The following is a 25620-nucleotide window of genomic DNA, read 5'->3' as shown; positions in this document are numbered from 1 at the left end:
GTCCGCACTGGTTTAGAGCCTGATTTACTAGAGGAAATACAGTATGTAGATAATGCAATGGTGCAAACGTGCCAACAAAGTCTGTGCTGAAAGCAATGTGCAGGGCTCAATTCCAATCTGGGCCCAGTAATGTTTTATCCTAGCGGTTGAAAGTATTTTCTAAGAGCAATTAAACAAACTTTTGTTATTTTTTACATTCACAAAACTGCAGTTCACATGAATGTGCAAGGATGTGCTTTAAGTGCCAGTTAAGAGAGTCAATGTCCGTATTTGAAGTGCTGAAATGTGACAGTGTTGGGTTCCTCGTCATTTAACTTTATTTTTATAATTTACCTCGCTGGGAAATGTTTACATTTACTTTCTTAAATACTCAATCCAAATAACTACATAATTTAATGTAGTTGAGTGATAATTTTTGGCAGAAAAATCTATTGCCTTTAGACAACACTGCTTCATTCATCAGATGTTTCATTTTCACAAAATCAGTCATTTAGCAGATGCTTTTATCCAAAGCGACTTACAAATAGCAAGCAATTTGTCATACAAAGTTCAACAACATCTACAGTGTTATACTGTCAAGCTCTCAAGGTGGCTGGAGTAGTATAGGCGCTAGCATAGAAGAAAGTTATATAAGTATTTTAATTTTAATTTTATTAAAGTTCAATAGTAAGGACAATTACTGTGGATTGGTTAAGTGCTCGCAGAACAGATATGTTTTCAGCTGGTTCTTAAATGCTGAGATGTATCAGCAGATTGTGTGAAGGTTGGAAGCTTATTCCACCACAGAGGAACAGAGAAAGTGAATGACCATGTAATAGACTTTGAGCCTCTTTGTGATGGGACCATCTGGCTCCACTCATTCATAGACTGCAGAGAGCGAGTTGGACTATAGACCCGGAGAAGAGGGTGCAGTTCCATTGGCTGACCTGAAGGCCAGAATCAAAGCCTTGGATTTAATGCGGGCAGATACTGGTAGCCAGTGAAGTGAAATCAAGAGTGGGGTGACATGAGCCATTTTTGGCTGATTGCAGACAAGCTGCTGCATTCTGGACCATCTGCAGTGGCTTAATTGTGTTAGCTGGGAGGCCAGCCAACAAAGCATTACAGTAGTCCAGTCTTGAAATGACCAGAGCTTGGACCAGGAGAAAAGGTCTGATTTTCCTGATGTTGGAGAGTGCAAATCTGCAAGACCATGCGGTTGATGAGATGTGGCCGGTAAAATTAAGCTGGTCATCTACCACCACTCCTAGGTTCTGAGCTGTTCTGGTTGGTGTTAGTGTAGTTGAACCAAGATTAGTAAGTCAACAGATGGGTTGGCTGGGATCACAAGGAGTTCTGTCTTGGCAAGGTTGAGCTGAAGGGGGTGTTCCTTCATCCAGGTCGAAATGTCAGAGAGACTGCAAGGTGCAGTTGCTTCCAGAGTCAGTAAATAGACTGCAGTTAGCCACTAAGGCCTTGTGAATGATCCTGAAAATTATTAAGCACATATTCATATTGAATATAAAGAGGTTCACAGTGTTGTCAGTGGTGTGCAAAGTAGGTGGCTGGTAGCTGCGCTTTAGGAATATTCACCAATAAAGTGGAGGTCTGCTCTTTGCTTCCCAAAGTGATGACGATCAATGTTGCACACCATTGTGGTGCGGTCAAGAGCGCCTTTGGGTTGTTTGTTGTTATATTTGTTGTCACCAACTACTTAGCCATCCACACAATTCGGTCTTGTTTATTTAATAGTCCATTTATCTATTCGTTCATTTATCTATTTTATGCATTTATTTTTGTTATTTTTAATTATATTAATTGTTGATTAATTTAAATGTAATAAAACTTATTGTAACTCATTGTATTCTGCAACCATAATCATCATAATATTAGCTGTGTTAAATTGTAATTCTCTCATCATTAAATCACCCTTATGCCATCCCAGATATGTATGACTTTCTTCTGCTGAACACAATTTAAATTTTTTTTGCGTTTTATTCGTGTGATATGAGCGTAAAGTGATCATCTGTGTTCTGCAACTGTTTTCGTGTCCTTGAATAATGTATAACGTGTGAGTAAGGGCAACTGGTGGACTTTCTGGTGCCCTCCTAGGGTAAGATGGTGCCCCCCCTAGGGAGTTGGTGCCCTATGCAGACTGCGTAGTCTGCTTATAGGGAGCGGCGGTACTGAACGAGGCCCTGCCAGGATCTAACCGATATATTGCATACTCTATGAATATGCATACTACCCTACTACTGTATAAAGTATGTCAAAAACAGAATGCCAATGGAGTAGGTTGTCTGAATCCTTGGTATTCATAAAGCAGTAGGGCTGGGAATTGATACAGATTGCCCGATTCGATTCCCATTCACAAGCTTTCAATTCTGATCCTGATTCGTTTCAATATTGATATCAATTTAAATGGGTACACTTCTATTACAATGTCCATTTTGATTACATATGAAAGAAATTCTCTCTAAGCTAATGTTCTTAATTATATAGGGAACCTTTTAGACAACCCTTCTAGGAACAATTAGAGAATATTCATTTTACAAATTGTATTTATCATTAGTTTTTAAAACATCTAAATTCTGTCTATTCCATCAATTAATGTCTTGAAATGTTATATATATTTTTGTTACATGTTTATTGTTTACTTGCATAATTTGTGCTATTTACAAGTACAGTATTTACATTGATATGTAGAACACGTTCAGCCAGTGAGCGCATATAACGAGAGGATGTGCATGATTTCTGTAGTGCATCCATGTGTGATTAGACTTTTTTCTACAACTGACTGTAAAGAACAAAAAGGGTTGTTACGAACCTTAAAAAGGTCTAGCGCAGATACCATAACATTTATATATTGACGTACTGCTGAAGGTGAGATGTGATGGAAAAATACATGACAGGCTCTTATTGAAGGAAAAGATGAACTGGACTTTATTTACATCAAGCCGAATCCAATGAATCCAGTCAAAGAAACAACAATAAAGTGTGCTATGTACAAAATATATAGGTGAACAAATAAATAATAAATGAGAAAAGAACGAAAGCGCGCCAAAGGAAAGAACAAAATATAACAAAACAATCCCTCTAATCTAAACCTGATCTAACCAAAGAAAAAGGTAGAAAATAAACCGGGAACTTCGGTGCACACGGCAACCTAGTTAAACTACCTAATAAAACAAAAATACAGAGGTTGGCGCTCACGTCTTACCTGGTGTGTCTAGACAGTCATTTGCTACGGGTGCAGTGTATATCGCGATATACTGACCTGCGTTCTCTTCCCACAATATCCGTTGTTAAACGAGATCTCAAGCAAATGAAAAGATAGACATACACATCAAAACTAAACTCACATAACATGTCTAGTAGCCTACTAAAAGTACAAAGAACAAAACACATAGCACACCACTCAAGTCACAGGCAGAGCCATACACACACACTCATTTCGCTACAGTGAGAGACCACGTGAATGAACGTGCCATCCTTTTAAAACCAGCCGGCAGCCTCCAATTAGTTCTCAAGCGCCGCCTTAACGATGACTGACGTTCGACTCAGCCAATTACAGCAACCTGCGAGCAGAGAGAGGGAGCTAGAGACAGAGAGAAGATAATGAGCACAACAACCAACACGTGCAAAGTACACTAACGTGCACAGAACAATGAAAACGAACACAAAACACGCGTGGAACGTAACACTTCCCCCCTTAAGAACCAACTATATGGGATAGATCAAACATATAGTTGTTCAAACAGTTATCAAATGCCACAATAAGCAACTCTAGATAGTGCATCAGCTATCACATTTTCGACGCCTTTCTTGTGTTTGATTACCAGATTGTAACCCTGTACATTTAGAGACCAACGCATCAAACGTTGATTCTGATTATACATACGCGACAGAAAAACTAAAGGGTTATGATCGGTAAACACAGTAACCGGAATATTACTCGATCCGACATACACGTCAAAATATTGGAGGGCCATTAAAAGTGCTAGTGCTTCCTTCTCGATCGTCGAATAATTCAACTGATGTCTATTGAACTTCCGCGAAAAATAACAGATAGGATGATCAATGCCATCTTTACCTTCCTGAATTAAAACCGCTCCAGCACCAACGGCACTGGCATCCACATCGAGTTTAAAAGCAGAATCACAGTCGGGTGCGGCTAAAACAGGTGCATTACACAGAAGAACTTTGATTGAGTGAAAAGCATGCTGACATTCATCAGACCATAAAAACGTTCGGGACGGACTAAGAAGTGAAGTCAGCGGGTGCGCAATAGTCGAAAAGTTTTTGCAAAAGCCACGATAGTAGCCAGCCATCCCTAAAAATTGACGGAGTTCACGTCGGGTGGCTGGAGCAGGAAACTCTGCTATGGCAATAACTTTTGCTTCTACTGGGTGCACTTGACCTTGACCAACTTCCTTTCCAAGATAGGTAATAGTGGCCTGACCAAATTCACATTTAGCTAGGTTTAAAGTCAACGACGCTTTCTCAAGACGCTCAAAAACAGTTCGCAATAACGACACATGTTCTAACCAGTCAGTAGAATACACTACTAGGTCGTCTAAATATGCGTTACACTTTTGCACCCCAGCCAGCACAATATTGACGAGTCGCTGAAAAGTGGCTGGTGCGTTACGCATCCCGAAAGCCATCACAGAGTACTGGAGGAAACTATCAGGTGTTACAAATGCCGAAATGTCAGAGGCACGAGCCGTAAGAGGAACTTGCCAGTAACCTTTTAACAAATCTAACTTACTGACATAACGAGCAGAACCAAGGTTGTCAACACAGTCTTCCATGCGCGGCAATGGAAAACAATCCGGCACAGTTACGGCATTTACTTTCCGATAGTCAGTACAGAATCTCGCAGTACCATCGCTTTTCGGCACCAGTAAGCACGGAGAACTCCAGGAACTACAACTGGATTGAGCAAGTCCATGCGCTAACAGATACTCAACCTCTTTCCGCATAAGATCTCTTTTCGCTGCATTCACGCGATACGCATGTTGTTTGATCGGGGCAGCCTCACCCACGTTAATATCATGCTCTAACACTGTAGTGCAAGAAGGTACATCATTAAACAAAGCAGGGAAATCATCAATCAACTGCATAATATCACACCCTTGTTGTTCAGATAAATGAGATACACGACATGCAAAATCAGTCAATAACTCAGAGTTCTTAAGTCGGGCACACTGTTGATGAGTATGACGCAAGATTATCCCATCATCCTCCGGATCAGCAATCTCGACAGCAACACAAGCGACTAACACAAGAGATGACTCAGGAACGGTGATTTCAGGTGAAACATTCTGGACAGCTTCTCTGTTGTGAAAAGTCTTTAACATGTTTACATGACACACACGAGTCTTCCTTCTTCTATCAGGAGTTCCGATAACGTAATCTGTATTACTAATTTTTCTTACCACCTCGTATGGTCCAGAAAATCGTGCTGACAAAGCCGACCCTACCATAGGCAGCAACACCTGCACCTGATCGCCCTTGTTAAAGGTACGCTGTACAGATTTACGATTGTAATGACACTTCATTTTTTCCTGAGCAACTTCAAGTGACTCTTTGGCCACCGAACATGCTTTGTGCAAGCGTTCACGGAACTTACTCACATAGTCGATCACATTCACTTTAGGTGTAGACTCGAAAGACAACAGATTCTCCTTGAGCATTTTCAAGGGTCCTCTGACAGTGTGTCCAAATACTAATTCAGCAGGACTGAATCCAAGACTTTCCTGAACTGCTTCTCTGATCGCAAACAAAAGTAATGGTACACCCTCATCCCATTCCTTACCCGTGTCCATACAATTCTTTCTAAGCATTGCCTTCAGCGTTTGGTGGAAACGCTCGAGCGCCCCCTGGCTTTCAGCGTGGTAAGCACTGGCGACCCTGTGGGAGATATTTAAACTGGACAACACTTGAGAAAAAATCCTCGAAAGAAAATTAGTGCCTTGATCTGTCTGCACAATTTTTGGTAAACCAAACATAGAAAAAAATTTCACAAGTGCTCTAGTTACAACAGATGCTGTAATCTTCCTCAATGGAATTGCCTCCGGAAATCTGGTCGCAGTACACATTACAGTCAGTAAAAACTGATTACCGGTCTTAGACTTAGGCAAAGGGCTGACACAATCGACGATAACATGCTCAAACGGTTCACCCATCACTGGAATAGGTACGAGAGGAGCACACAGGATTACTTGATTCGGTTTACCAGTAATCTGGCATATTCGGCAGGTGCGACAAAATTGTGTGACGTCAGCCTTTAATCTCAGCCAAAAGAAATGCCTCAGAATACGGTGATACGTTTTCTTTATTCCTAGATGTCCTGATAAGTCGTGATCATGAGCTAAAGATAAAATGTGTTGTCGGTAACAAGAAGGAACCACAATCTGATACACACTACTCCATTCAGCATCATCTGAAATACCGGAGCACCACTTACGCATCAATAAATCATTCTCAATGTAATATGCCGCTTTTCTTTCTTGAGCTTTCTCTGGGAGAACAGCAGCAGCAAAACACTTCTGAAGAATGTTATCCTCCTTCTGGGCAGAAATAATCCTCTCGTGCGTCACACGCAACTTTACCCCCGAGGTACTCAGCAAAGGGGATCTCTCAACAGTCTTACTCTCATCAGATAAAACATCATTGATAAAACTAGATGCCATAAAAGATGTAGCCAAGTCACCAACAGTATTTATCTCCTGAGCCTGAGATCGCGTAACCACACAAACTGGAAAAGTCTCAGGATAAGACCTCGACAGTTCATCAGGCTGATCTGACACAACTGGATTGTCAAAAACTTCCAGCAAAGGCATGAATTTCCCACCGCTAGATCATTGCCAAGGATAAATTGTACCCCACTCACAGGCAAACGCTCACGAACGGCTACCTTCACAAAGCCTGTGCACAGTTCTGATTCCAAGTGAATCTGATGCAGCGGAACTTGAACAAGACCCATCTCTATGCCCTGTACTAACACATTACTGCCACAGGAAGTTTGGTCAGACAACGGGAGTACCTCTGCACTAATAAAAGACTGCATTGCCCCAGTATCACGCAGCATTTTAACTCTTACCTGCGCCTCCGACTTTCCCGTAACGGACACTAACCCTTCTAGTAGAAAAGGTGCATAACTAGAATCAGGTTTGTCACTACGCTCGACCGTAACAGAGTCAACCAGTTTAACAAAACCAGTGCTCTTAGGTACAGAACTCGACTGTTTTCGCCTCAACACAACACAATCAGCGATTAAATGGCCAGATTTGTGGCAATAAAAACATTCTCGATTTTCTTTTGACCTAGAATTAACTAGTTTCGGTCGTAACGAGCTGCTCTGATTCTCGTGAGAAGACATAGCTCTCTCAGAACGCGCAGGAGTGAACACATTTTTATGCGTCAATGCAAATTCATCTGCAAGAACAGAGGCTTGAGATAAAGACGTCACTTTTTGCTCATTTAAATAAAGAACAACACGCTCAGATACACAGTTCTTAAATTCTTCTAAAAGAATTAATTCTCGCAAGTTTTTAAATTCATTTACCTTACTCGATGTGCACCACTTATCAAACAAGATGCCTTTTTCCCTCGCAAATTCAACAAATGACTGATTAGAACTTCTCTTATGACACCTACACTGTTGTCGGTAAGCTTCTGGCACTAGCTCATATGCACGCAAAATTGCAAGTTTCACTACCTCATAATTCACACTATCCTCTAAGGACAACGTAGCGCAAACATCTTGAGCCTTACCGGTTAACTTGCACTGTAACAGCAAAGGCCAAACCTCTTTAGGCATGTGGAGTGTGGAAGCAATTCGCTCAAATACGCTAAAATATGAATCAACTTCTGTTTCCCGAAACTGCGGCACAAGAGAAATATGTCTACTGACCTCAAAATTAGTTCCCACCGAACCAGGCCCTGCCGAAGCATCATCGGCCTGTAAGGGTTGCACAACTGGAACAGGTGTCACTTTGGCTGCATTCAATTCAAGTTCACGCAGCTTAATCTGCGTCTCCTCCTCGATTTTGAGTCTGTGGACTTCAAGTCGAAACTCCATATCCGTTCGACGGACTTCTGCCCGTTCACGTGTCTCCATCTGGAGTCGCGCTATGCGAACCTTCAGTCGCGCATCACCTCCTGTAGACTCATCTGAGCCCGGTGAAAAAGGATCGAAGGGCGGCAAAACGGCGTTGACTTCAGAACCCTCCATCTCAGCCGTCTCACTCTGCTCCTCCTCATCAGGACGACTGTCAGCACCAGGGAAGACTTTCTCACCACCTACAGGCAACACTAAAACACCCAGTTCCACCAACCTTTGGGACACAGTAGACCTAATCTCTTTTTTAAGCCGCTGCTCCGAAACAGCAATCTGAAAATGAGCAGTGATACGCAGCAAATCATCTTTCCTACATTTATCTAACTGCTCCACTGTAGGTGCACTCACAAAGGTGTCTAAATCAAAATCAGCCATACTTGCTGCTGTAGCTAAAGTATTAGTACTGTCTCTGTAGCGAACGTATTAGAGCACACACACTGCCTCGTACAACCCTAATCTCTTCAACAAAAAAAACTGAACATGAATATTCCCCCATCCACCCCAGCAGTAATCAATATCTCGGGAAAAAGAAAATATTTATTAAATATCCCGGATGAGCCCCCATTTAATGTTATGAACCTTAAAAAGGTCTAGGGCAGATACCGTAACATTTATATATTGACGTACTGCTGAAGGTGAGATGTGATGGAAAAATACATGACAGGCTCTTATTGAAGGAAAAGATGAACTGGACTTTATTTACATCAAGCCGAAGCCAATGAATCCAGTCAAAGAAACAACAATAAAGTGTGCTATGTACAAAATATATAGGTGAACAAATAAATAATAAATGAGAAAAGATCGAAAGCGGCGCCAAAGGAAAGAACAAAATATAACAAAACAATCCCTCTAATTTAAACCTGATCTAACCAAAGAAAAAGGTAGAAAATAAATCGGGAACTTCGGTGCACACGGCAACCTAGTTAAACTACCTAATAAAACAAAAATACATAGGTTGGCACTCACGTCTTACCTGGTGTGTCTAGACAGTCATTTGCTACGAGTGCAGTGTATATCGCGATATACTGACCTGCGTTCTCTTCCCACAATATCCGTTGTTAAACGAGATCTCAAGCAAATGAAAAGATAGACATACACATCAAAACTAAACTCACATAACATGTCTAGTAGCCTACTAAAAGTACAAAGAACAAAACACATAGCACACCACTCAAGTCACAGGCAGAGCCATACACACACTGTAACATATGACCTTGTCCTGTTTTTCTGTTTCCCCTTTGTCTTCCATTTTGATACTTTCGTCACTCCATAGTTTTCACTTTTGAACCTTCTGTACCTCCATAGTCTTGTTAGCCATCGTGTTCATTGTTCGTTGTTCTCACCTGTCCTCGTTAGTTTCTCATTGGTTTCTGTTCATCACCTTATCATGTTATTTTGAGTTCTGTTTGTTCATTGGTCCCTTCTTGTATTTATACCCTGCCTTTTCATTCAGGCACGGTCGATCGTTGTTTGTTGTTATGAATGTTAGTTTATGTTGTAAGCCTGCTCTGTGTTTCCTGCCCTTGTGCTCTGTTCATGTTTATTTCCCCATCGCGGGTGTTCCTTTGTGTTTGTTTAATTAATAAATATACTGCGTTTGGATCCTCAACCTTGTCTCCCTCGTTGTCCCTGCTAATTCGTAACAGAACGATCGACCACACATGGATCCAGCAGCCTATTCAGCCAATTATCGGCTCCTTAGCCTCAAGCAGGGGGACCGCCCTTTGGAAGACCACATCCAGGACTTCCTTCCCCTGGCAAGCGTCTCTGACTTCCCGGAACCAATCCTGGTGAGCTTCTTCAGGGGCAATCTGAACGCCTCACTGAGGGAGCGGTTACCACCGGCAACGCACGAGTGGTCCCTCTGCAGCTTCATAGAGGTGACTTTGCGGGTCGGCGGATCGCCGTTAACCGTGGGCGTTGCTGAGGAGGACTTTACCTCACCACCCACAGGGGAGACCCTTCAGCCATCCCTGGCGCTCCCAGTCACACCAGCTCCACATGTCAGCGAGCAAACCCCCACGCCAGCCACTTCCCCAGAACCCACACGGTCAACCTCGTCTGCCCGGAGGAGGAGGAGAAGACGGTCTTCCGCCTCCCGGCCCGCGCCTGCCCCGGTCTGTGAGCCAGACCCCTCGCCTGTCACCGTGAGCGAGCCAGAGCCTACGCATGTCACGGTGAGAGAACCTGCGCCCACGCATTCCGCGGCCAACCAGCCAGAGCCTGATGCCTCAGACGTCAGTGAGCCAGTGCCGGCAGCCATGACCGTCCAAGAGCCAGTGCCGGCAGCCATGACCGTCCAAGAGCCAGTGCCAGTAGCCATGACCGTCCAAGAGCCAGTGCCAGTAGCCATGACCGTCGAAGAGCCAGTGCCTGTAGCCTCGACCGTCCCTGAGCCAGCACCTGAAGCCTCGACCGTCCAAGGGCCAGCGCCAGTAGCCGTGACCGTCCAAGAGCCAGTGCCGGCAGCCATGACAGTCCAAGAGCCAGTGCCGGCAGCCATGACCGTCCAAGAGCCAGTGCCAGTAGCCATGACCGTCCAAGAGCCAGTGCCAGTAGCCATGACCGTCCAAGAGCCAGTGCCTGTAGCCTCGACCGTCCCTGAGCCAGCACCTGAAGCCTCGACCGTCCAAGGGCCAGCGCCAGTAGCCGTGACCGTCCAAGAGCCAGTGCCGGCAGCCATGACAGTCCAAGAGCCAGTGCCGGCAGCCATGACAGTCCAAGAGCCAGTGCCAGTAGCCATGACCGTCCAAGAGCCAGTGCCAGTAGCCATGACGTCCAAGAGCCAGCACCCCCCGAGCTTTCCAGAGCTCCGCCTTCCTGAGCTTTACAAAGCTCCGCCTCCCGAGCTTTCCAGAGCTCCGCCCTCCGAGCTTTCCAGAGCTCCGCCTCCCGAGCTTTCCAGAGCCCCTTCCCCCGAGCCTCCCAGGGTTCCACCTCCCAAGTCTCTCGAGCCTCCCCGGGCTCCACCCCTCAAGTCTCTCAAGTCTTCCAGGGCTCCGCCCCTCGAGCCTCCTACGGCTCTGCCTCCAGAGCCTCCTGAGCCTCCTACGGCTCCGCCTCCAGAGCCTTCTGAGCCTTCCACAGCTCCGCCTCCCGAGCCTCCTAGGGCTCTTCTCCCCGAGCCTCCTACGGCTCCGCCTCCAGAGCCTCCTATGGCTCTGCTCCCAGAGACTCCAGAGCCTTCTAGAGCTCCGCCTCCCGAGCCTCCTACGGCTCCGCCTCCCGAGCCTCCTACAGCTCTGCCTCCAGAGACTCCCGAGCCTCCCTCGGCTCCGCCTCCTAGGCCTTCCTCGGCTCCGCCTCCTACGGCTCTACTCCCCGTGCTTCCTATGACTCCGTCTCCAGAACCTCCTATGGCTCTGCTCCCAGAGACTCCAGAACCTTCTAGAGCTCCGCCTCCCGAGCCTCCTACGGCTCCGCCTCTAAAGGCCCCTACGGCGCCACCTTCCTCGGCTCCACCTCCTGAGCCTCCCTCGGCTTCACCTCCAGAGCCTTCCAGGCCTCCGCCTCTGGAGCCTCCTACGGCGCCACCTCCATCGGCCCCACTGCCAGAGCCTTCCAGGCCTCCGCCACTAGAGCCTCCTACGGCGCCACCTCCATCAGCTCCGCCTCCTGAGCTTCCAGAGCCTCCCTCAGCTCCGCCTCCTGAGCCTCCAGAGCCTCCCTCAGCTCCGCCTCCTGAGCCTCCAGAGCCTCCCTCAGCTCCGCCTCCTGAGCTTCCAGAGCCTCCCTCAGCTCCACCTCCTGAGCTTCCAGAGCCTCCCCCAGCTCTGCCCCCTGAGCTTCCAGAGCCTCCCCCAGCTCCGCCTCCTGAGCCTCCAGAGCCTCCCTCAGCTCCGCCTCCTGAGCCTCCAGAGCCTCCCTCAGCTCCGCCTCCTGAGCTTCCAGAGCCTCCCTCAGCTCCGCCTCCTGAGCTTCCATAGCCCTTCTCAGTTTCGCCCCCGGGACCTGTCCCTATCCTGAGGCTGCCTCCCAGGCCTCTTGGACCCGTCCCTGTCCGATGGCCACCTCCCAGGCCCCCTGAACCGGTCCCTCTGTGCCCCCCGGGACTGCCTAATTGGCCCCGTGTACTGTCTCCTTTCCCTTTGTGCCCCCGTGGACTGTTTAATTTCCCCTTTTGCCCCCTTGGACTTCCTGCCTGCCCTCTGTGCCCCCTTGGACTTCCTTCTGCCCCTCATTGCCCCCCTGGACTGCCTGTCTGCCCCCGGTGCCTTCATTGTGTTTTTCTATGGTTTTTGTCTTGGGTTTTGTTTTTTGGTTTGGATCGTCTGGGATCCGATCCTTAGATGGGGGGCTATGTAGCGTATGACCTTGTCCTGTTTTTCTGTTTCCCCTTTGTCTTCCATTTTGATACTTTCGTCACTCCATAGTTTTCACTTTTGAACCTTCTGTACCTCCATAGTCTTGTTAGCCATCGTGTTCATTGTTCATTGTTCTCACCTGTCCTCGTTAGTTTCTCATTGGTTTCTGTTCATCACCTTATCATGTTATTTTGAGTTCTGTTTGTTCATTGGTCCCTTCTTGTATTTATACCCTGCCTTTTCGTTCAGTCACGGTCGATCGTTGTTTGTTGTAATGAATGTTAGTTTATGTTGTAAGCCTGCTCTGTGTTTCCTGCCCTTGTGCTCTGTGTTTCCTGCCCTTGTGCTCTGTTCATGTTTATTTCCCCATCGCGGGTGTTCCTTTGTGTTTGTTTAATTAATAAATATACTGCGTTTGGATCCTCAACCTTGTCTCCCTCGTTGTCCCTGCTAATTCGTAACACACACATTAATTTCGCTACAGAGAGAGACCACGTGAATGAACGTGCCATCCTTTTAAAACCAGCCGGCAGCCTCCAATTAGTTCTCAAGCGCCGCCTTAACGATGACTGACGTTCGACTCAGCCAATTACAGCAACCTGCGAGCAGAGAGAGGGAGCTAGAGACAAAGAGAAGATAATGAGCACAACAACCAACACGTGCAAAGTACACTAACGTGCACAGAACAATGAAAACGAACACAAAACACGCGTGGAACGTAACAAGGGTATTAAAAGATACATTATTCAATGGCATATGGATGACCAACTCTTTCCTGTAAGATGCTAAAGTGCACATCTACTGGGTACACACAGTGCCACAGGAGCTGAGGAGATGTCACCTTCAAAACACTAAATAAAAAAATGGTGGAGAACCACAAGTCAGACAGCTGTTTTTTACTGTATGTGCTGCAGATACCAAGAACCATGTTTGTTGTTATTACGTCACAGGACAATTCCCACATTAGTGGATTAAGTATGTCCGGGAACGTATTTGTACTATTCGCCTGCATTCCTAAAGAACATTACCTACCATGAACATTACACCACTATTCAGCTCTATTTCATGCTTAAACTAGATTGTGGGTGGTTAGTGTGTAAGACGCAGGTTTTTGCTTTGAAATTAAGCATTTTTAGCACTAGAACACTGTTGAATATATAATTTTGATGTGTCCTAATCAGGATATTGGTGTGGAAGCTTTAAAATATCTGTACTCACAAATGAGCAATGCATTTCAGTAGTGAGGGGAAAAAAAATGGGAACACAGGCTGGTTTAAAGAATACTCCATCCTACAATAATAATCTTTTTAAAATGCATTAGAGACAAAAGGCACACCATATGAAACTGGGCTCTTCAGTTTTCAGGTTGCCATTTTGATTTTGTTTGCACTGTGCAATTTGAAGAGAAGGGCCCACTGCACTGACAAGCTGTTCGTAGTTAATTCTCATATGCCATGAGATGATTAGTCATCGAAGCAACTCATGTAACCTCAGGCTCTCATCAGCCCACAGGCCTTCAGTGCTACAGACTGAAGATGTTTATATTTGGAAATATTCTCTCAATTAGCTGCTACTCTATATATTGTTCAGCAAATCAGTAAAAGCAGGAATGGGAGGGTTACTTTTAAAATGTATTTGTAACACAGTTGAAGGATGGGCAAGGAGGAGGCGAGAACCGGCTTGTCAACATAAATTATATTTTAATGAGAAACTCAAAAACACATAAACAAACACACATGACGGACATGTCCGTAATTCTCTCTCTCTCGAACAATCGTCACCGGCCGCCTTTATCCTCGCGCGCCTCATCAGGCTGATTGGGGACCGGCAGCGATATTCCGACCGGCCCGCCCCCTCCGCTCCACACTCCTCCCGGCGTTATCTCAGGCCGGGGTGCCACCGGCATGACGTACACCCCCCCCTATCCCTGGGGCGGGGTGTATCTTGCGTCCCGCGTGGTCATCCCCGCCTTCCTCGCCCTGGGAGGAGACAGGAGGGGAAGACAACAACAACAACAACAACAACAACAACAAAAAAACAAAATAGGCGAGGGAAAAGGCCAACACGGTGCGACAGGGAGAGAGAGAGGAGAGAGAGAAAAAGCTCACTCACCGGTTCTCTGATGTACCGTCGCGTGGTCCTCGAACACTCCTCCACACTCAGGCGGACGACAGCCGCTCCAACACCGGGCGAACCGGAGTGAAACCGCTGACCCCCAGCGGGTAGAACGCGCCTCCGCTTTTCTGGCGGCAAATGGGGACACTCCTCCGCCCCTGGCAGCGGCTCTACCGCTCCGGGCGGTCGGAGAGTTTCTTCCCTCCTCCCCTCGCGGACGGCGGTCTTCCCTCGACCCCTCCAGCGTCTCTGGGGACGACAGGGCACTCCTCCGCCCCGGCAGCGGCTCCTCGCTCCAGGCGGTCGGGGTATCCAGTCCCCACTTGCCCCGCGGACGACGGCCGCACCCGCATCCGGGCGGTCGGGCTACTCCGTCCCCCGGCAGATGGCAGCGGCGCTCCCCTGGGTGGACGGCAGTGTCGAGGACTCTGCGACGGGCATCCCTCCTCCTTCCCGGGTTTCGGCACCAATGTAACACAGTTGAAGGATGGGCAAGGAGGAGGCGAGAACCGGCTTGTCAACATAAATTATATTTTAATGAGAAACTCAAAAACACATAAACAAACACACATGACGGACATGTCCGTAATTCTCTCTCTCTCGAACAATCGTCACCGGCCGCCTTTATCCCTCGCGCGCCTCATCAGGCTGATTGGGGACCGGGCGCGCGATATTCCGACCGGCCCCGCCCCCCTCCGCTCCACACTATTCCACCACAGATTATAGAGTACATGATGTAAAATGTAATTTGTAATGTATTTCCTCTTTTGTAAGTCGCTTTGAATAAAAGCGTCTGCCAAATGAATAAATGTAAATGTAAATGTAATTTCCTCAGATTCCTCACAGTCAGCAAAGTAATTTAAATACTTTTGATTACTTCTTCAGCACAGAGTTTTTTTCACTTATTTTGACTATAAACACAAGTGAAAAAAATCTTCCAGTACAGTAAGACAAAATGCACTTATTTTAAAAATACATTCTCTGAAATAAGCCTAAATATTTTATTCAGTGTTGCTTCTAAAACATAATAAAATAAAATGATCTTGATTTAAGGAATTAAAATATTTTTTAATTAAAACAATAAAACAATTATCATTAAGAATGCGATTTTTGCAGTTCATTTTTGCCCTAAATATCAAGGGTCTTGAGAGAAAAAAAGTTATGTAACATGGATTTTCTTGAATCGTGCCTGTATTCCCCAACCCTCTATAAGTCATCAATATTACCTTCAACTTTTAAAGAGTTGATCGAATCTTACAGCTTTACTCATACTAGCAATTTTAACAAGTGTAAAACTTGCATGACATGAAACCTAGTAAACAAACTAGCTAATTAAAAATTTTTCTGTTATCTTTTATGTTGTGATGAAATACTGGCATGGATTCCACTTACTACATGCTTACTGTACCATATACTGTGTGTGTGTGTGTGTGTGTGTGTGTGTGTGTGTGTGTGTGTGTGTGTGTGTGTGTGTGTGTGTGTGTGTGAGCGTGTATTTATCACTTTATGGGGACCAAATGTCCCCATAAGGATAGTAAAACCCGAAATTTTTGACCTTGTGGGGACATTTTGTCGGTCCCCATGAGGAAAACAGCTTATAAATCATACTAAATTATGTTTTTTGAAAAGATAAAAATGCAGAAAGTTTTCTGTGAGGGTTAGGTTTAGGGGTAGGGTTAGGTTTAGGGGATAGAATATAAAGTTTGTACAGTATAAAAACCATTATGTCTATGGAAAGTCCCCATAAAACATGGAAACACAACATGTGTGTGTGTGTGTGTGTGTGTGTGTGTGTGTGTGTGTGTGTGTGTGTGTGTGTGTGTGTGTGTGTGTGTGTGTGTGTGTGTGTGTGTGTGTGTGTGCGTGTTTTTGTGATTTACGAGGACAATTTTGTAAGTTACAAATTAGTAATTACAAGGGTATTATGCTATAAATGTGATGGTACATATGCATGATTATACTTTTCAGAGGGCCGACATTTCTGTATTTAAAATCCTTTTTTTTTATTGATTTCATGTAATATTCTAATTTTCTGAGATTCTGAATTTGGGGTTTTCATAAGCTGTAAGCCATAATTATAAAAATTATATCAAATAAATCTTGAAATATCTTACTTTGCTTGTAATGAGTCTATATAATATATTAGTTTCACCTTTTAAGTTGAATTACTGAAATTAATGAACTTTTGCACGATATTCAAATTTTTCGAGTTTCACCTGTATTTTCATTAGTTTGCGGCTTGCTTTCTCTTTCAGAAGAGTCAGACTGCTTTAGTACATCTGACCCAGCGTTATTTCTCCCTCCCTGTAATGCACAAAGAAGTGATTCCATAGAACTTTGGCAACTGCTTTTGCCTTTTGATCGGCAGTGGGAATGGCAATAGCATATTTGTTGAAGTGATCAGTGATTACGAGAATGTTCCTTGTCCCCTTTCCATGCAGACAAACTCTATAGGATGTCTTGTACTTATGTTGACAAGAGGGGTACTTCGTTCAGCTCTGGTTTTGCGTTTTACACACCTCTCACAGGTCTTGATCAGAACCATCAATAGAACCTTTGTCGCGTAAGATCCACAGTCCTGTCAATGCCTAGTGCCCAGCCGAATCCTTCAAGTCCTTCAAGAGCTGACTGTCTGAAAGCTTTTGGAAAAACGAGTTGAATAGTGGCTCTCCTCCAATGATATGCTTCCGATATAGGACTTCATTATTAAGGACAAATTGATCCTCAATCCTCAACATTAGCTGAACTTCCCTGTCCTCACGTTGTCTCACTTGGTAGGAAAGATGCTTATGTGTTTTTTTATGTCAATTATTTATGTCAAACTTTTTATTGTTCACGTGCCCAGTCCTGCTGGGACATATGTGGACGTGTGTCTGAACCAAGAAAGAAATCAGCATTCATAAAATTAAGTGGAATGTCTCCTGCACCAATTGCAAGACACTCAACAGTACTTGCTCCAGCTTCGTATGTCTCTGACATACAGACTCTACAGCTTCCTTAGGATACACAGCCTCGTATCCTTTCTGCACAACCCGAGAAATGAATAGTCAAACTCGATCATCTTCTTCCCTAGCGGTGTGGTCTTGCTCCTCTGGAGTGTGTGGTCGTCTAGATAAGCCATCTGTATCCTGATTTCTTTTTCCAGCCTTATATTGTATACTGAAATTGAAACTTGAGAGAGCAGCCAGCCATCTGTGACCTGCTGTGTTAAACTTGGCTGAGGTCAATACATACGTTAAAGGATTGTTGTCAGTCATGACAACAAACTTCGCACCATAGAGAAAGTCAAAGGAAAATTTGGTTTTCTTCAGACTCTATACCCTTTTGGATGGAATATTACCAGCGGTGAGGTTGTTGAGAGGCTTTTAAATCTTTGAAAATTCCTCATCCCCAAAGGGCTGTTCGAAACTCATACTAGCATCAGGGGAGGTTACGTGCCAGCCCGGTATGCTGGCTATGTGGCACACAGCAGTCTGCCTGTCTCGCACTGCCTATCCGTGTAACAAAGTACAGCTAGTTGTGTTTTTTTTTTTGTGTTACTACATCAACACAACTTTGAGTGACTGACAGATAGGGTACATCCTGGTTACTTCCGTAACCTGCGTTTCCTGATGGAGGGAACGAGACGTTGTTTCCCTCCTGCCACAACGCTGAACTACCCGCTGAAATGGCTGGGACCTTATTCTCAGCTCCTCAGCACAAAACATGAATGAGTGGTATGCATGCCCCCTCCTATATACCTGTATGTCTGGGGGAGTGGCATGCAAATACCACTTGCCAATTCCCAGTGGCCATTAATAAAAGATCAGAAGGTGTCTTGGGCTCCCAAGAGTGACCCCTAGTGTCACTACATCGACACAACGTCTCGTTCCCTCCATCAGGGAATGGAGGTTACAGAAGAAAACCAGGACGTTTTACTCCGGAACTAAACATTCGCAACTCTCCCATTACTCCTCTCGATGCTATGCCTACTGCGCAGAAATTTCACAAGTGATACATTTTCATGACTATCAGGACTTTTCGGGTGGTTCCCAGAAAGATCATCAACACAAATTATGTACGGAGCATCCAGGGTACTGGTACCAATTAAGGCACGGACTTCACTGTTTGTTTTGAAGGGACAACCAGTGCTAGGGTGTGGACTTCTACTGTTCTTCCAACAATTTCCTCTGGAAACTTGATATTGAGCTGAAGATAGCCCAGATAATGCACCACTTGACCTTCAATTTCGAGCAAGTCATCAAGGGATAAGACTGAAGGTGACTTCAGATAAGTGTTATGTAAAGTCGAGAAGGCACTTACAGGGGGTTCCTTCAATAATGACTGACGCAACACATCTAGGTCAAACCAATCTATTTAGAGTCATTTCTAAAAATGATTGGATCAGTGCTTGATTTTCACATTTGGCTTTAAACAGTTTCTTGTTTGGTTTGGGACTGAAATCAGCTTTTTGAGCCTCAATATGCCCCTCTGTCGAGACCCTGTTTTAAGCCTGACAGTACTTCAATTTCCACTCTCCTTGCTTAGCTTTCAACTCTTTGTATTTTTCATCTTTGTATTTTTCATCTACTAAGGCCTTGTTCTGAGGATTGAAACACTGTCTGGCTATATGATGATGATGGCTATATGGCTATATGGCCATCATCACCACATTTGAAGCAGAACCAAGCTCTAGGCTGGGGCCTAGGAATTACTTGATGAGCCTGGGTTTCCGATGTCATGGGTTGCTCATCTTTCCTCTTAGTTTTCTTTAGTGATTCTCTGTTTTTTCATTCACTAACATTTTAGAGCTTAGCTGCATCTTCAGTTCAGCAACTTGTTTTCTCAAATCTTCAGTTTCAGTAAGGTTAGCTTGTAGCACAGCTGCACTTGAATCACTTGCCATTGAAATTTCATTGGTGTGTGAAAATTCAAGAAGGGTTTCACTGTGGAGCTTCACAGATGTTACTGTAGTCTTTCAAGCTTGGCATCTTGTCTGTCCTCCTATGTTCTAATCTGAAGAAGCAGATGAGAAAATTCAAGTGGCGTATTTACTTTGGACTCAAGCTGAAGCAACAAGAGCATTGCTTGGTCCCAACAGCCTCGAGTACACTGTTTGAGCAACTGTCTGTTGGCATCTACCCCCTTGACCCCATTACTTTTGACAGCAGAGCTGTGAAGTATCTGTAACCTTTGAAGGAATTCAGAGGAGTCAGAAGAGTTCTGATGAGATATGGAAAACTTGACAAATTTCTCATCCCCATCCTCCTCGAGACCACAGGCAGAATCAAGGAGACCCACATATTCACGTGGAGCAGCTGACAGTCCCAACTCTGTAACAACATCTGATGCTGGAGGAAGGAGGCTTTCCAGAATTTTCCTGGGCTGTACATATGTAGGTAGGCGATCCTGAAAAATCAACTCAACATGCAAACACCATGTTTCAAAGTCAGCCTCACCTGGTGTTCTGGGAATACATCCTGAGAAACATTTTAGCCATTTTGATTCTTGATTGGCTGGCACTGATGAGATATCATTTTTAATCACACATTCAATGACAATGTGTTGTACTTCAGGGGGATTCAAAACAGCAGGAGATATAGAAGTAGCAGGCTTAATTATGCATGCAGGCTTTGGCACTTTATGGCTGACAACATCTTGGGTGGGGGTGACAGGATTTGAGATATGACTCCTCTCTTGTCTTTCAGTAGTCCTTTTCAGGAGAAGACCACTGCCACTGTCAGTGTCTGACCCTAACTTGTCAGGCTCAGTGTTGCTTTTTCTACTAGCCAGGTTACTGTGGTGTCTGCTACATTTTGTATGTAACATGGGAGATATGGTTTTAAGACATCTAGAGTTTGGGTGGAGTCAAACTCTAGGATAGCTTTAGTGTGACCTGCCTAATCTATTTCCCCAACATGCACAATCCTGACCACCTTTCCATATGCTGTAAAAGATGCTACTATATCATGATACTTGTCAGCCTTGGAGAAGTTTAATAAACAAAGAGATCTCTGAGCATTTAAACCAAATTCTTTCTCAACATCCATGTTTTACACAACTCTCAATTAAATGGTATTCAGATAAATTTCAATAATAAAAAACAAAATAAATCTAACGAGGGGTCCCATAGGCCTGTGCAAAATGTAGCCAGAGGAAATGTTTGAGATGTGTCCTGAGCAGGAGTCAGAACATTTGTAATGTCAACAACAAATTAGATATTCATCAAAAGAACTTGATGAGCATGTTGATATAATTCCAGATTTATCCATTCAAAATTAAAGAAGCAATCGTTTTGAATCTAGTTTGAATGTCTTATGTAGATCAGATGTTCTCAATCTACTTAGGTCTCTGAACTCCAAACAAAAATATATTTTCTATTAAGTAAGAAAGTGGTGCTTAGAGAAATATAGACGTAAAAAGCTACAGATTTTCTATGTATTTGTTACTAGAGGAGGAGGAACAGAAAAGTCACATTTAATCAGAGCTATTCATTATGAAGCGACCAGATTATTATACCAAATTTCAACTGCACTTGACAAAGTTTCTGTTCTATTGACAACACCTACAGGAATAGTACATTAACAGACCAGCCATAGTACATTTTCAATCGGGACAGATGTAAAACTGCCTTACAATGTGTGTGGTATTTAATGACTTGCATATACTGATTATAGATACAAATTTCTATGGTAAACCACAGCCTACTGGCCAATGTCCATGGTAGGCTTAGACAAATAAAGTTAGTATAATTGCTGTGGGAGATTTTTTTCCAATTGCCACCTGTGAGAGGATAACCATTGTATTTGCAAAATGCTCCATTGGATTTGTGGAACAGCACATTGCACTGTCAGAATTAACAATCATTGTTAGACAAAAAGACTAGACAAAGATATTGATTGACACATAGCAAGAGTTCCCCACTATCACTTAATGACTTAAATATGCTCAAAAGTATGGAAACTGGGCAAACCTCTTTCACTTGACACATTTTCCCTACAAATACGCAAGTGGAAGAGCATAACATCAAACAGATAATTGCATATTGCCCAGGCCACATTTGTGTAGAGGCTCAGGATTTTGAGAAAAAAAATCAAACCAAACTGTACTAAAGCAACTTAAAAAGGGACACTTTTCCAAAGTATTTAATTCATGTTTACCAGAAAATGTTCTATTAGGTAAAGGTGCGCGAGTCATGTTAATTAAGAAAAGTGACGTTGCTGATGGGCTTGTAAATGGTGTCTGTGGTACTGTAACAGACATGGCCCTTAACCTGTTAAGCTGCAATCCCACTTTTGAAAAATCCCCAGAAATGGCATACCCAAACTGAAACAGATACAGTTCATAAACCATTTGTTCTAAAAGCACAAGTATGATCCCATTTGAAAGCTGACACCTGGCAGTTTATTGTAAATGTAGAATTAATTATTGTCATAATGGAAAAAAAATAGTTATAAATAGCTTCAAAGTTTTGTCAAGTTATTAGAAATTAATTTTTATGAAATATTTTCATGAAAATAAAATTGAAGTTGGCATTGCAGCAATCTAGAAATGCACTGCAGCTAAAGCCACATGTCTGACCATGTTATATTTAAAATCTGAAGATGACAAGTCTAAAACTCTGTATTTAGTTAAATGTTTTTCAAGATCATGTCATACGACTTTATTTTGATTAGACTCTAAAATGCAAACTGATGTTTATTGTCATGTTCTAAGCATCTATTCAGTCTATTGTCTCTGTTTATTTATGTGGTGTAAACGATCTCCATTCAGTCTCAGTCTCCCCTGCACACATTCACACCTCTCCAGCCTGGTTATGGCTCTAAATATGCTTTTCTTTTGTCTGCATTATAATTACTAACGACTGGCTATTCACACTGTTTCAATCCCTAATCTCTTTTAGGGAAAGTTCTCAAAGTTCTCACCTTACATTTTAAACTATATAAAATGACCTTCTTGAAAAAAGAAACATTTCAGCAAGCAGTCCTATTTAAAAATATTCATAAAAATAACAGCTAGGTAGCAGGAGCACCAAGCTAGCTATCGTATTAGCTTAGCACACCATCAATACACGACAATTTATGAGATTAAAACCATGTTTGTGCTCTAAAACGTACTTTATAGCACAAGTCGAGTGTTTTAAATAACCTTTTGTGCTCTGATTTGGCTTCAGATAAAAAAAATCAGACAGAAAATATATTATTTTATAGTATTCTGCACGATGATAAAGTCTATATCGATTAGCATTACATTATCAATATAATCTATTATTATGAAAATACCTGACATGGCTCAAAGAACACAGATAAATCAAATATCATTGCAATCATGTTTATTGTCTTCAAAACATCTTTATCTGCAGTTACAGCGATCTCTGATAGCTTTGTTGTGTCAGGGTCTTCCTGGAATGTCAAATGATTATGACACTTCTTCTTGTGTTCCATATATGGACTATTATACTGTGCACAGAGCGCCGGCGCCCTCAGGCTGCCAGTATGGATTGATAACATAATACATCAGAGTCTCCAGCGCTCATAATGATTACATCGACGCATTTGGGTATATATTCAATAAATATGATTCCTGTCTATATAAATCTGATGTAAACCTATGAGAATCTATCAATATTTCTCCAAATCTGCACATTTTTGAGCTAAAAGCCCTGAGGGACGTTGTTTTGTCAAGCGCTGTCATGACGATCTCACAGGAGTTTTTTTCTGAATGAGAGCGGCTGACGCTCATAATTCATATTAAAGGTATCGACTCATTTTTTGATTACATAACTCCAGACACAAATTAAGACATAACTGTCACCATAAGTTTCTCAGAATACAATAGTGGTCAAATACTGAACCTTGAGTCTTATATCTTTTTAATGATGTATAGTTTGTCAAGGTAATAATATTAAATCTGATAGTAACTTTGAACTATTTAAAAAAAAAAACGCTTCAGAGCGCCAGCGCTCTGGCAACGGTTAACAGGTTAATACAAAAAACACAATTGTGAATGTAGTATTTGTTCAGTTTGATGATGATACAATTGGGAATACCAGTAGAAAGTGTATACCACCACAGAAACATCACGAATTCCACTCCAATTACTTAAGAGGAAGAGTGAATTAACAGCAAGGGTGGGTTGTGTAAGCAGTTCCCATTAAATTTAGCATGTGCTTGCACTGTACACAAAGTTCAAGGATTAACTGTCAATAAAGTATATCACTAAAAAAGATTTTTGCAGCTGGACAGGCATTTGTTGCGTTAAGATGGGTCAAGACTTTAAATGGGTTGATCATTAAATATGTTGCTGATAAAGCAGTTTTTTGCAAAAACAACATCCAAGAAAGTATCAACACAATGCCACATAACACCAACAAATCTTTTTACATTTTTCAAATGAATGTTCAGGGTTTACACTGCCATTTGCTAGATTTAACAACTTCAATCCAATCCTATAATTATAGCTGTATAGCTGTAACAGAGACATGGCTGCCTGCAAAAATATCAAGTGAAGGTTACCACTTTCTCAGTGCTCCACGTTGTTTTGCTTACAGTACAGACAACCCTGTTGACAATCTGTTAAACTCAATTCGACACCAAATATTTGGTGGTGTTGGCATGTACTGTAGAACTAATGTTGATTTTCCTCTGAGCCTGGTCATCGTGCCATCTCAGAGTAATAATCTCTGCTAACAGCCTGGCGCACTACACTCAAAAGACCTCCTACATTATCAGTATGATACAGACAGGTCTAGCACTGCAAAGAGATTTATATCTAATCTGTTAACATGTTATTACTTCATATTTTGGAGACATTTTTACAAACTAATATATATATATAGTTTGTAAAAATGTCTCCAAAGTATGAAGTAATAAATGTTAACAGTTTAGATATAAATCTTTTAAAACTTGACATCTGTACGTGTTTAATTTAGTGTGAGATTGTGTGTATTTGTAGTAAGTGTATGGGGGCATGTTTGTTTTCTGATATAAAAAAAATAACAATTTTCATCTTCAAATTAACCATATCATGTTAAGTCCCAAAGCTTATTTGAGATTATTCGTTATTCGTACTATGGTATTGCTGCCTGGGAACATATTTGACGGGCTTGCTACAAACTACATGCTTTGTGTCATAGCAGATTGAAATTGTTTAGTATTTTAAAATTATTTCATATTTATGCCCAAGTGCTAAAGATATGCGCTTTACTACATTTCACTGGAAAGTATTTATCTCTCCTGTAAGATAATCTTTAGTTCCACTCCATGAAGAGCTGGTGGAACATGGTAATTAACACCAGCTCACTAATAGATAGCTAAATTAAGCGAGGTGTGACTTAGTTTCCTCTGTTGATGTCAGTCAATAATAGGTTAAATGACTTCGAATAGAGCCATGATTGGAGAGGGGCTAATAGGAGTCTTCTCAAGTGTAATTACAGCATGATTTATTCTATCTTGAAACTCTTCCTTTCAGGAAATTATAAGATAAAAAAAGTACAGAAACCAAAATTCTCAGCCTAGGTATGTGACTGTGAGCTACACATCAGCACACACTTACAGTTTATCTTTCTTAGTGATAAGAAGTAGTAGTCATTTTACAGCAGTTAGTGATGCGAAAGGTTGTAATCAGATGTGAATCTTCCATGATGAAACATCCCCAAGTTTTTTTTAGAAGTAGTGAAACACTTAGGTTTAATAAAACCAAGGGGTCAACATTTAGCTGGTTAGCAATATCCAGTAAACCCTACTGGTTGAAGCTGGAACTACATCATCTGGTTGCAAAAAGCATTTTTCTACATTCTTTCTCCAAAGCATGTTGCAATTCAAAAGGAGCTGTCTATTCTGACATAACACATATTTTTGCAGACAACATAAATATCACAAATACTGTATTTCATTATATTATAGATGTTTGACCACTGCACCGTGCTACACACGTTGTAGTAGCTGGATCTTTATGTATTAACATGGCTTAAACACGCATGGACAAATGATGGAAGGATGCAATTTCCCGATAGCTCTAAAATGTAAATCATTATTATAGGCTTACCATAGTGAATCGGGGTCAGGCAAAAACATGGTATGGATTACAGATTGTTTGTTTACTTGCTCATTAATT

The sequence above is a fragment of the Xyrauchen texanus genome, chromosome 9 (assembly GCF_025860055.1).
Source record: "Xyrauchen texanus isolate HMW12.3.18 chromosome 9, RBS_HiC_50CHRs, whole genome shotgun sequence".
NCBI classification, from domain to species: Eukaryota; Metazoa; Chordata; class Actinopteri; order Cypriniformes; family Catostomidae; genus Xyrauchen; species Xyrauchen texanus.
Note: the sequence above shows the minus strand (reverse complement) of the source record.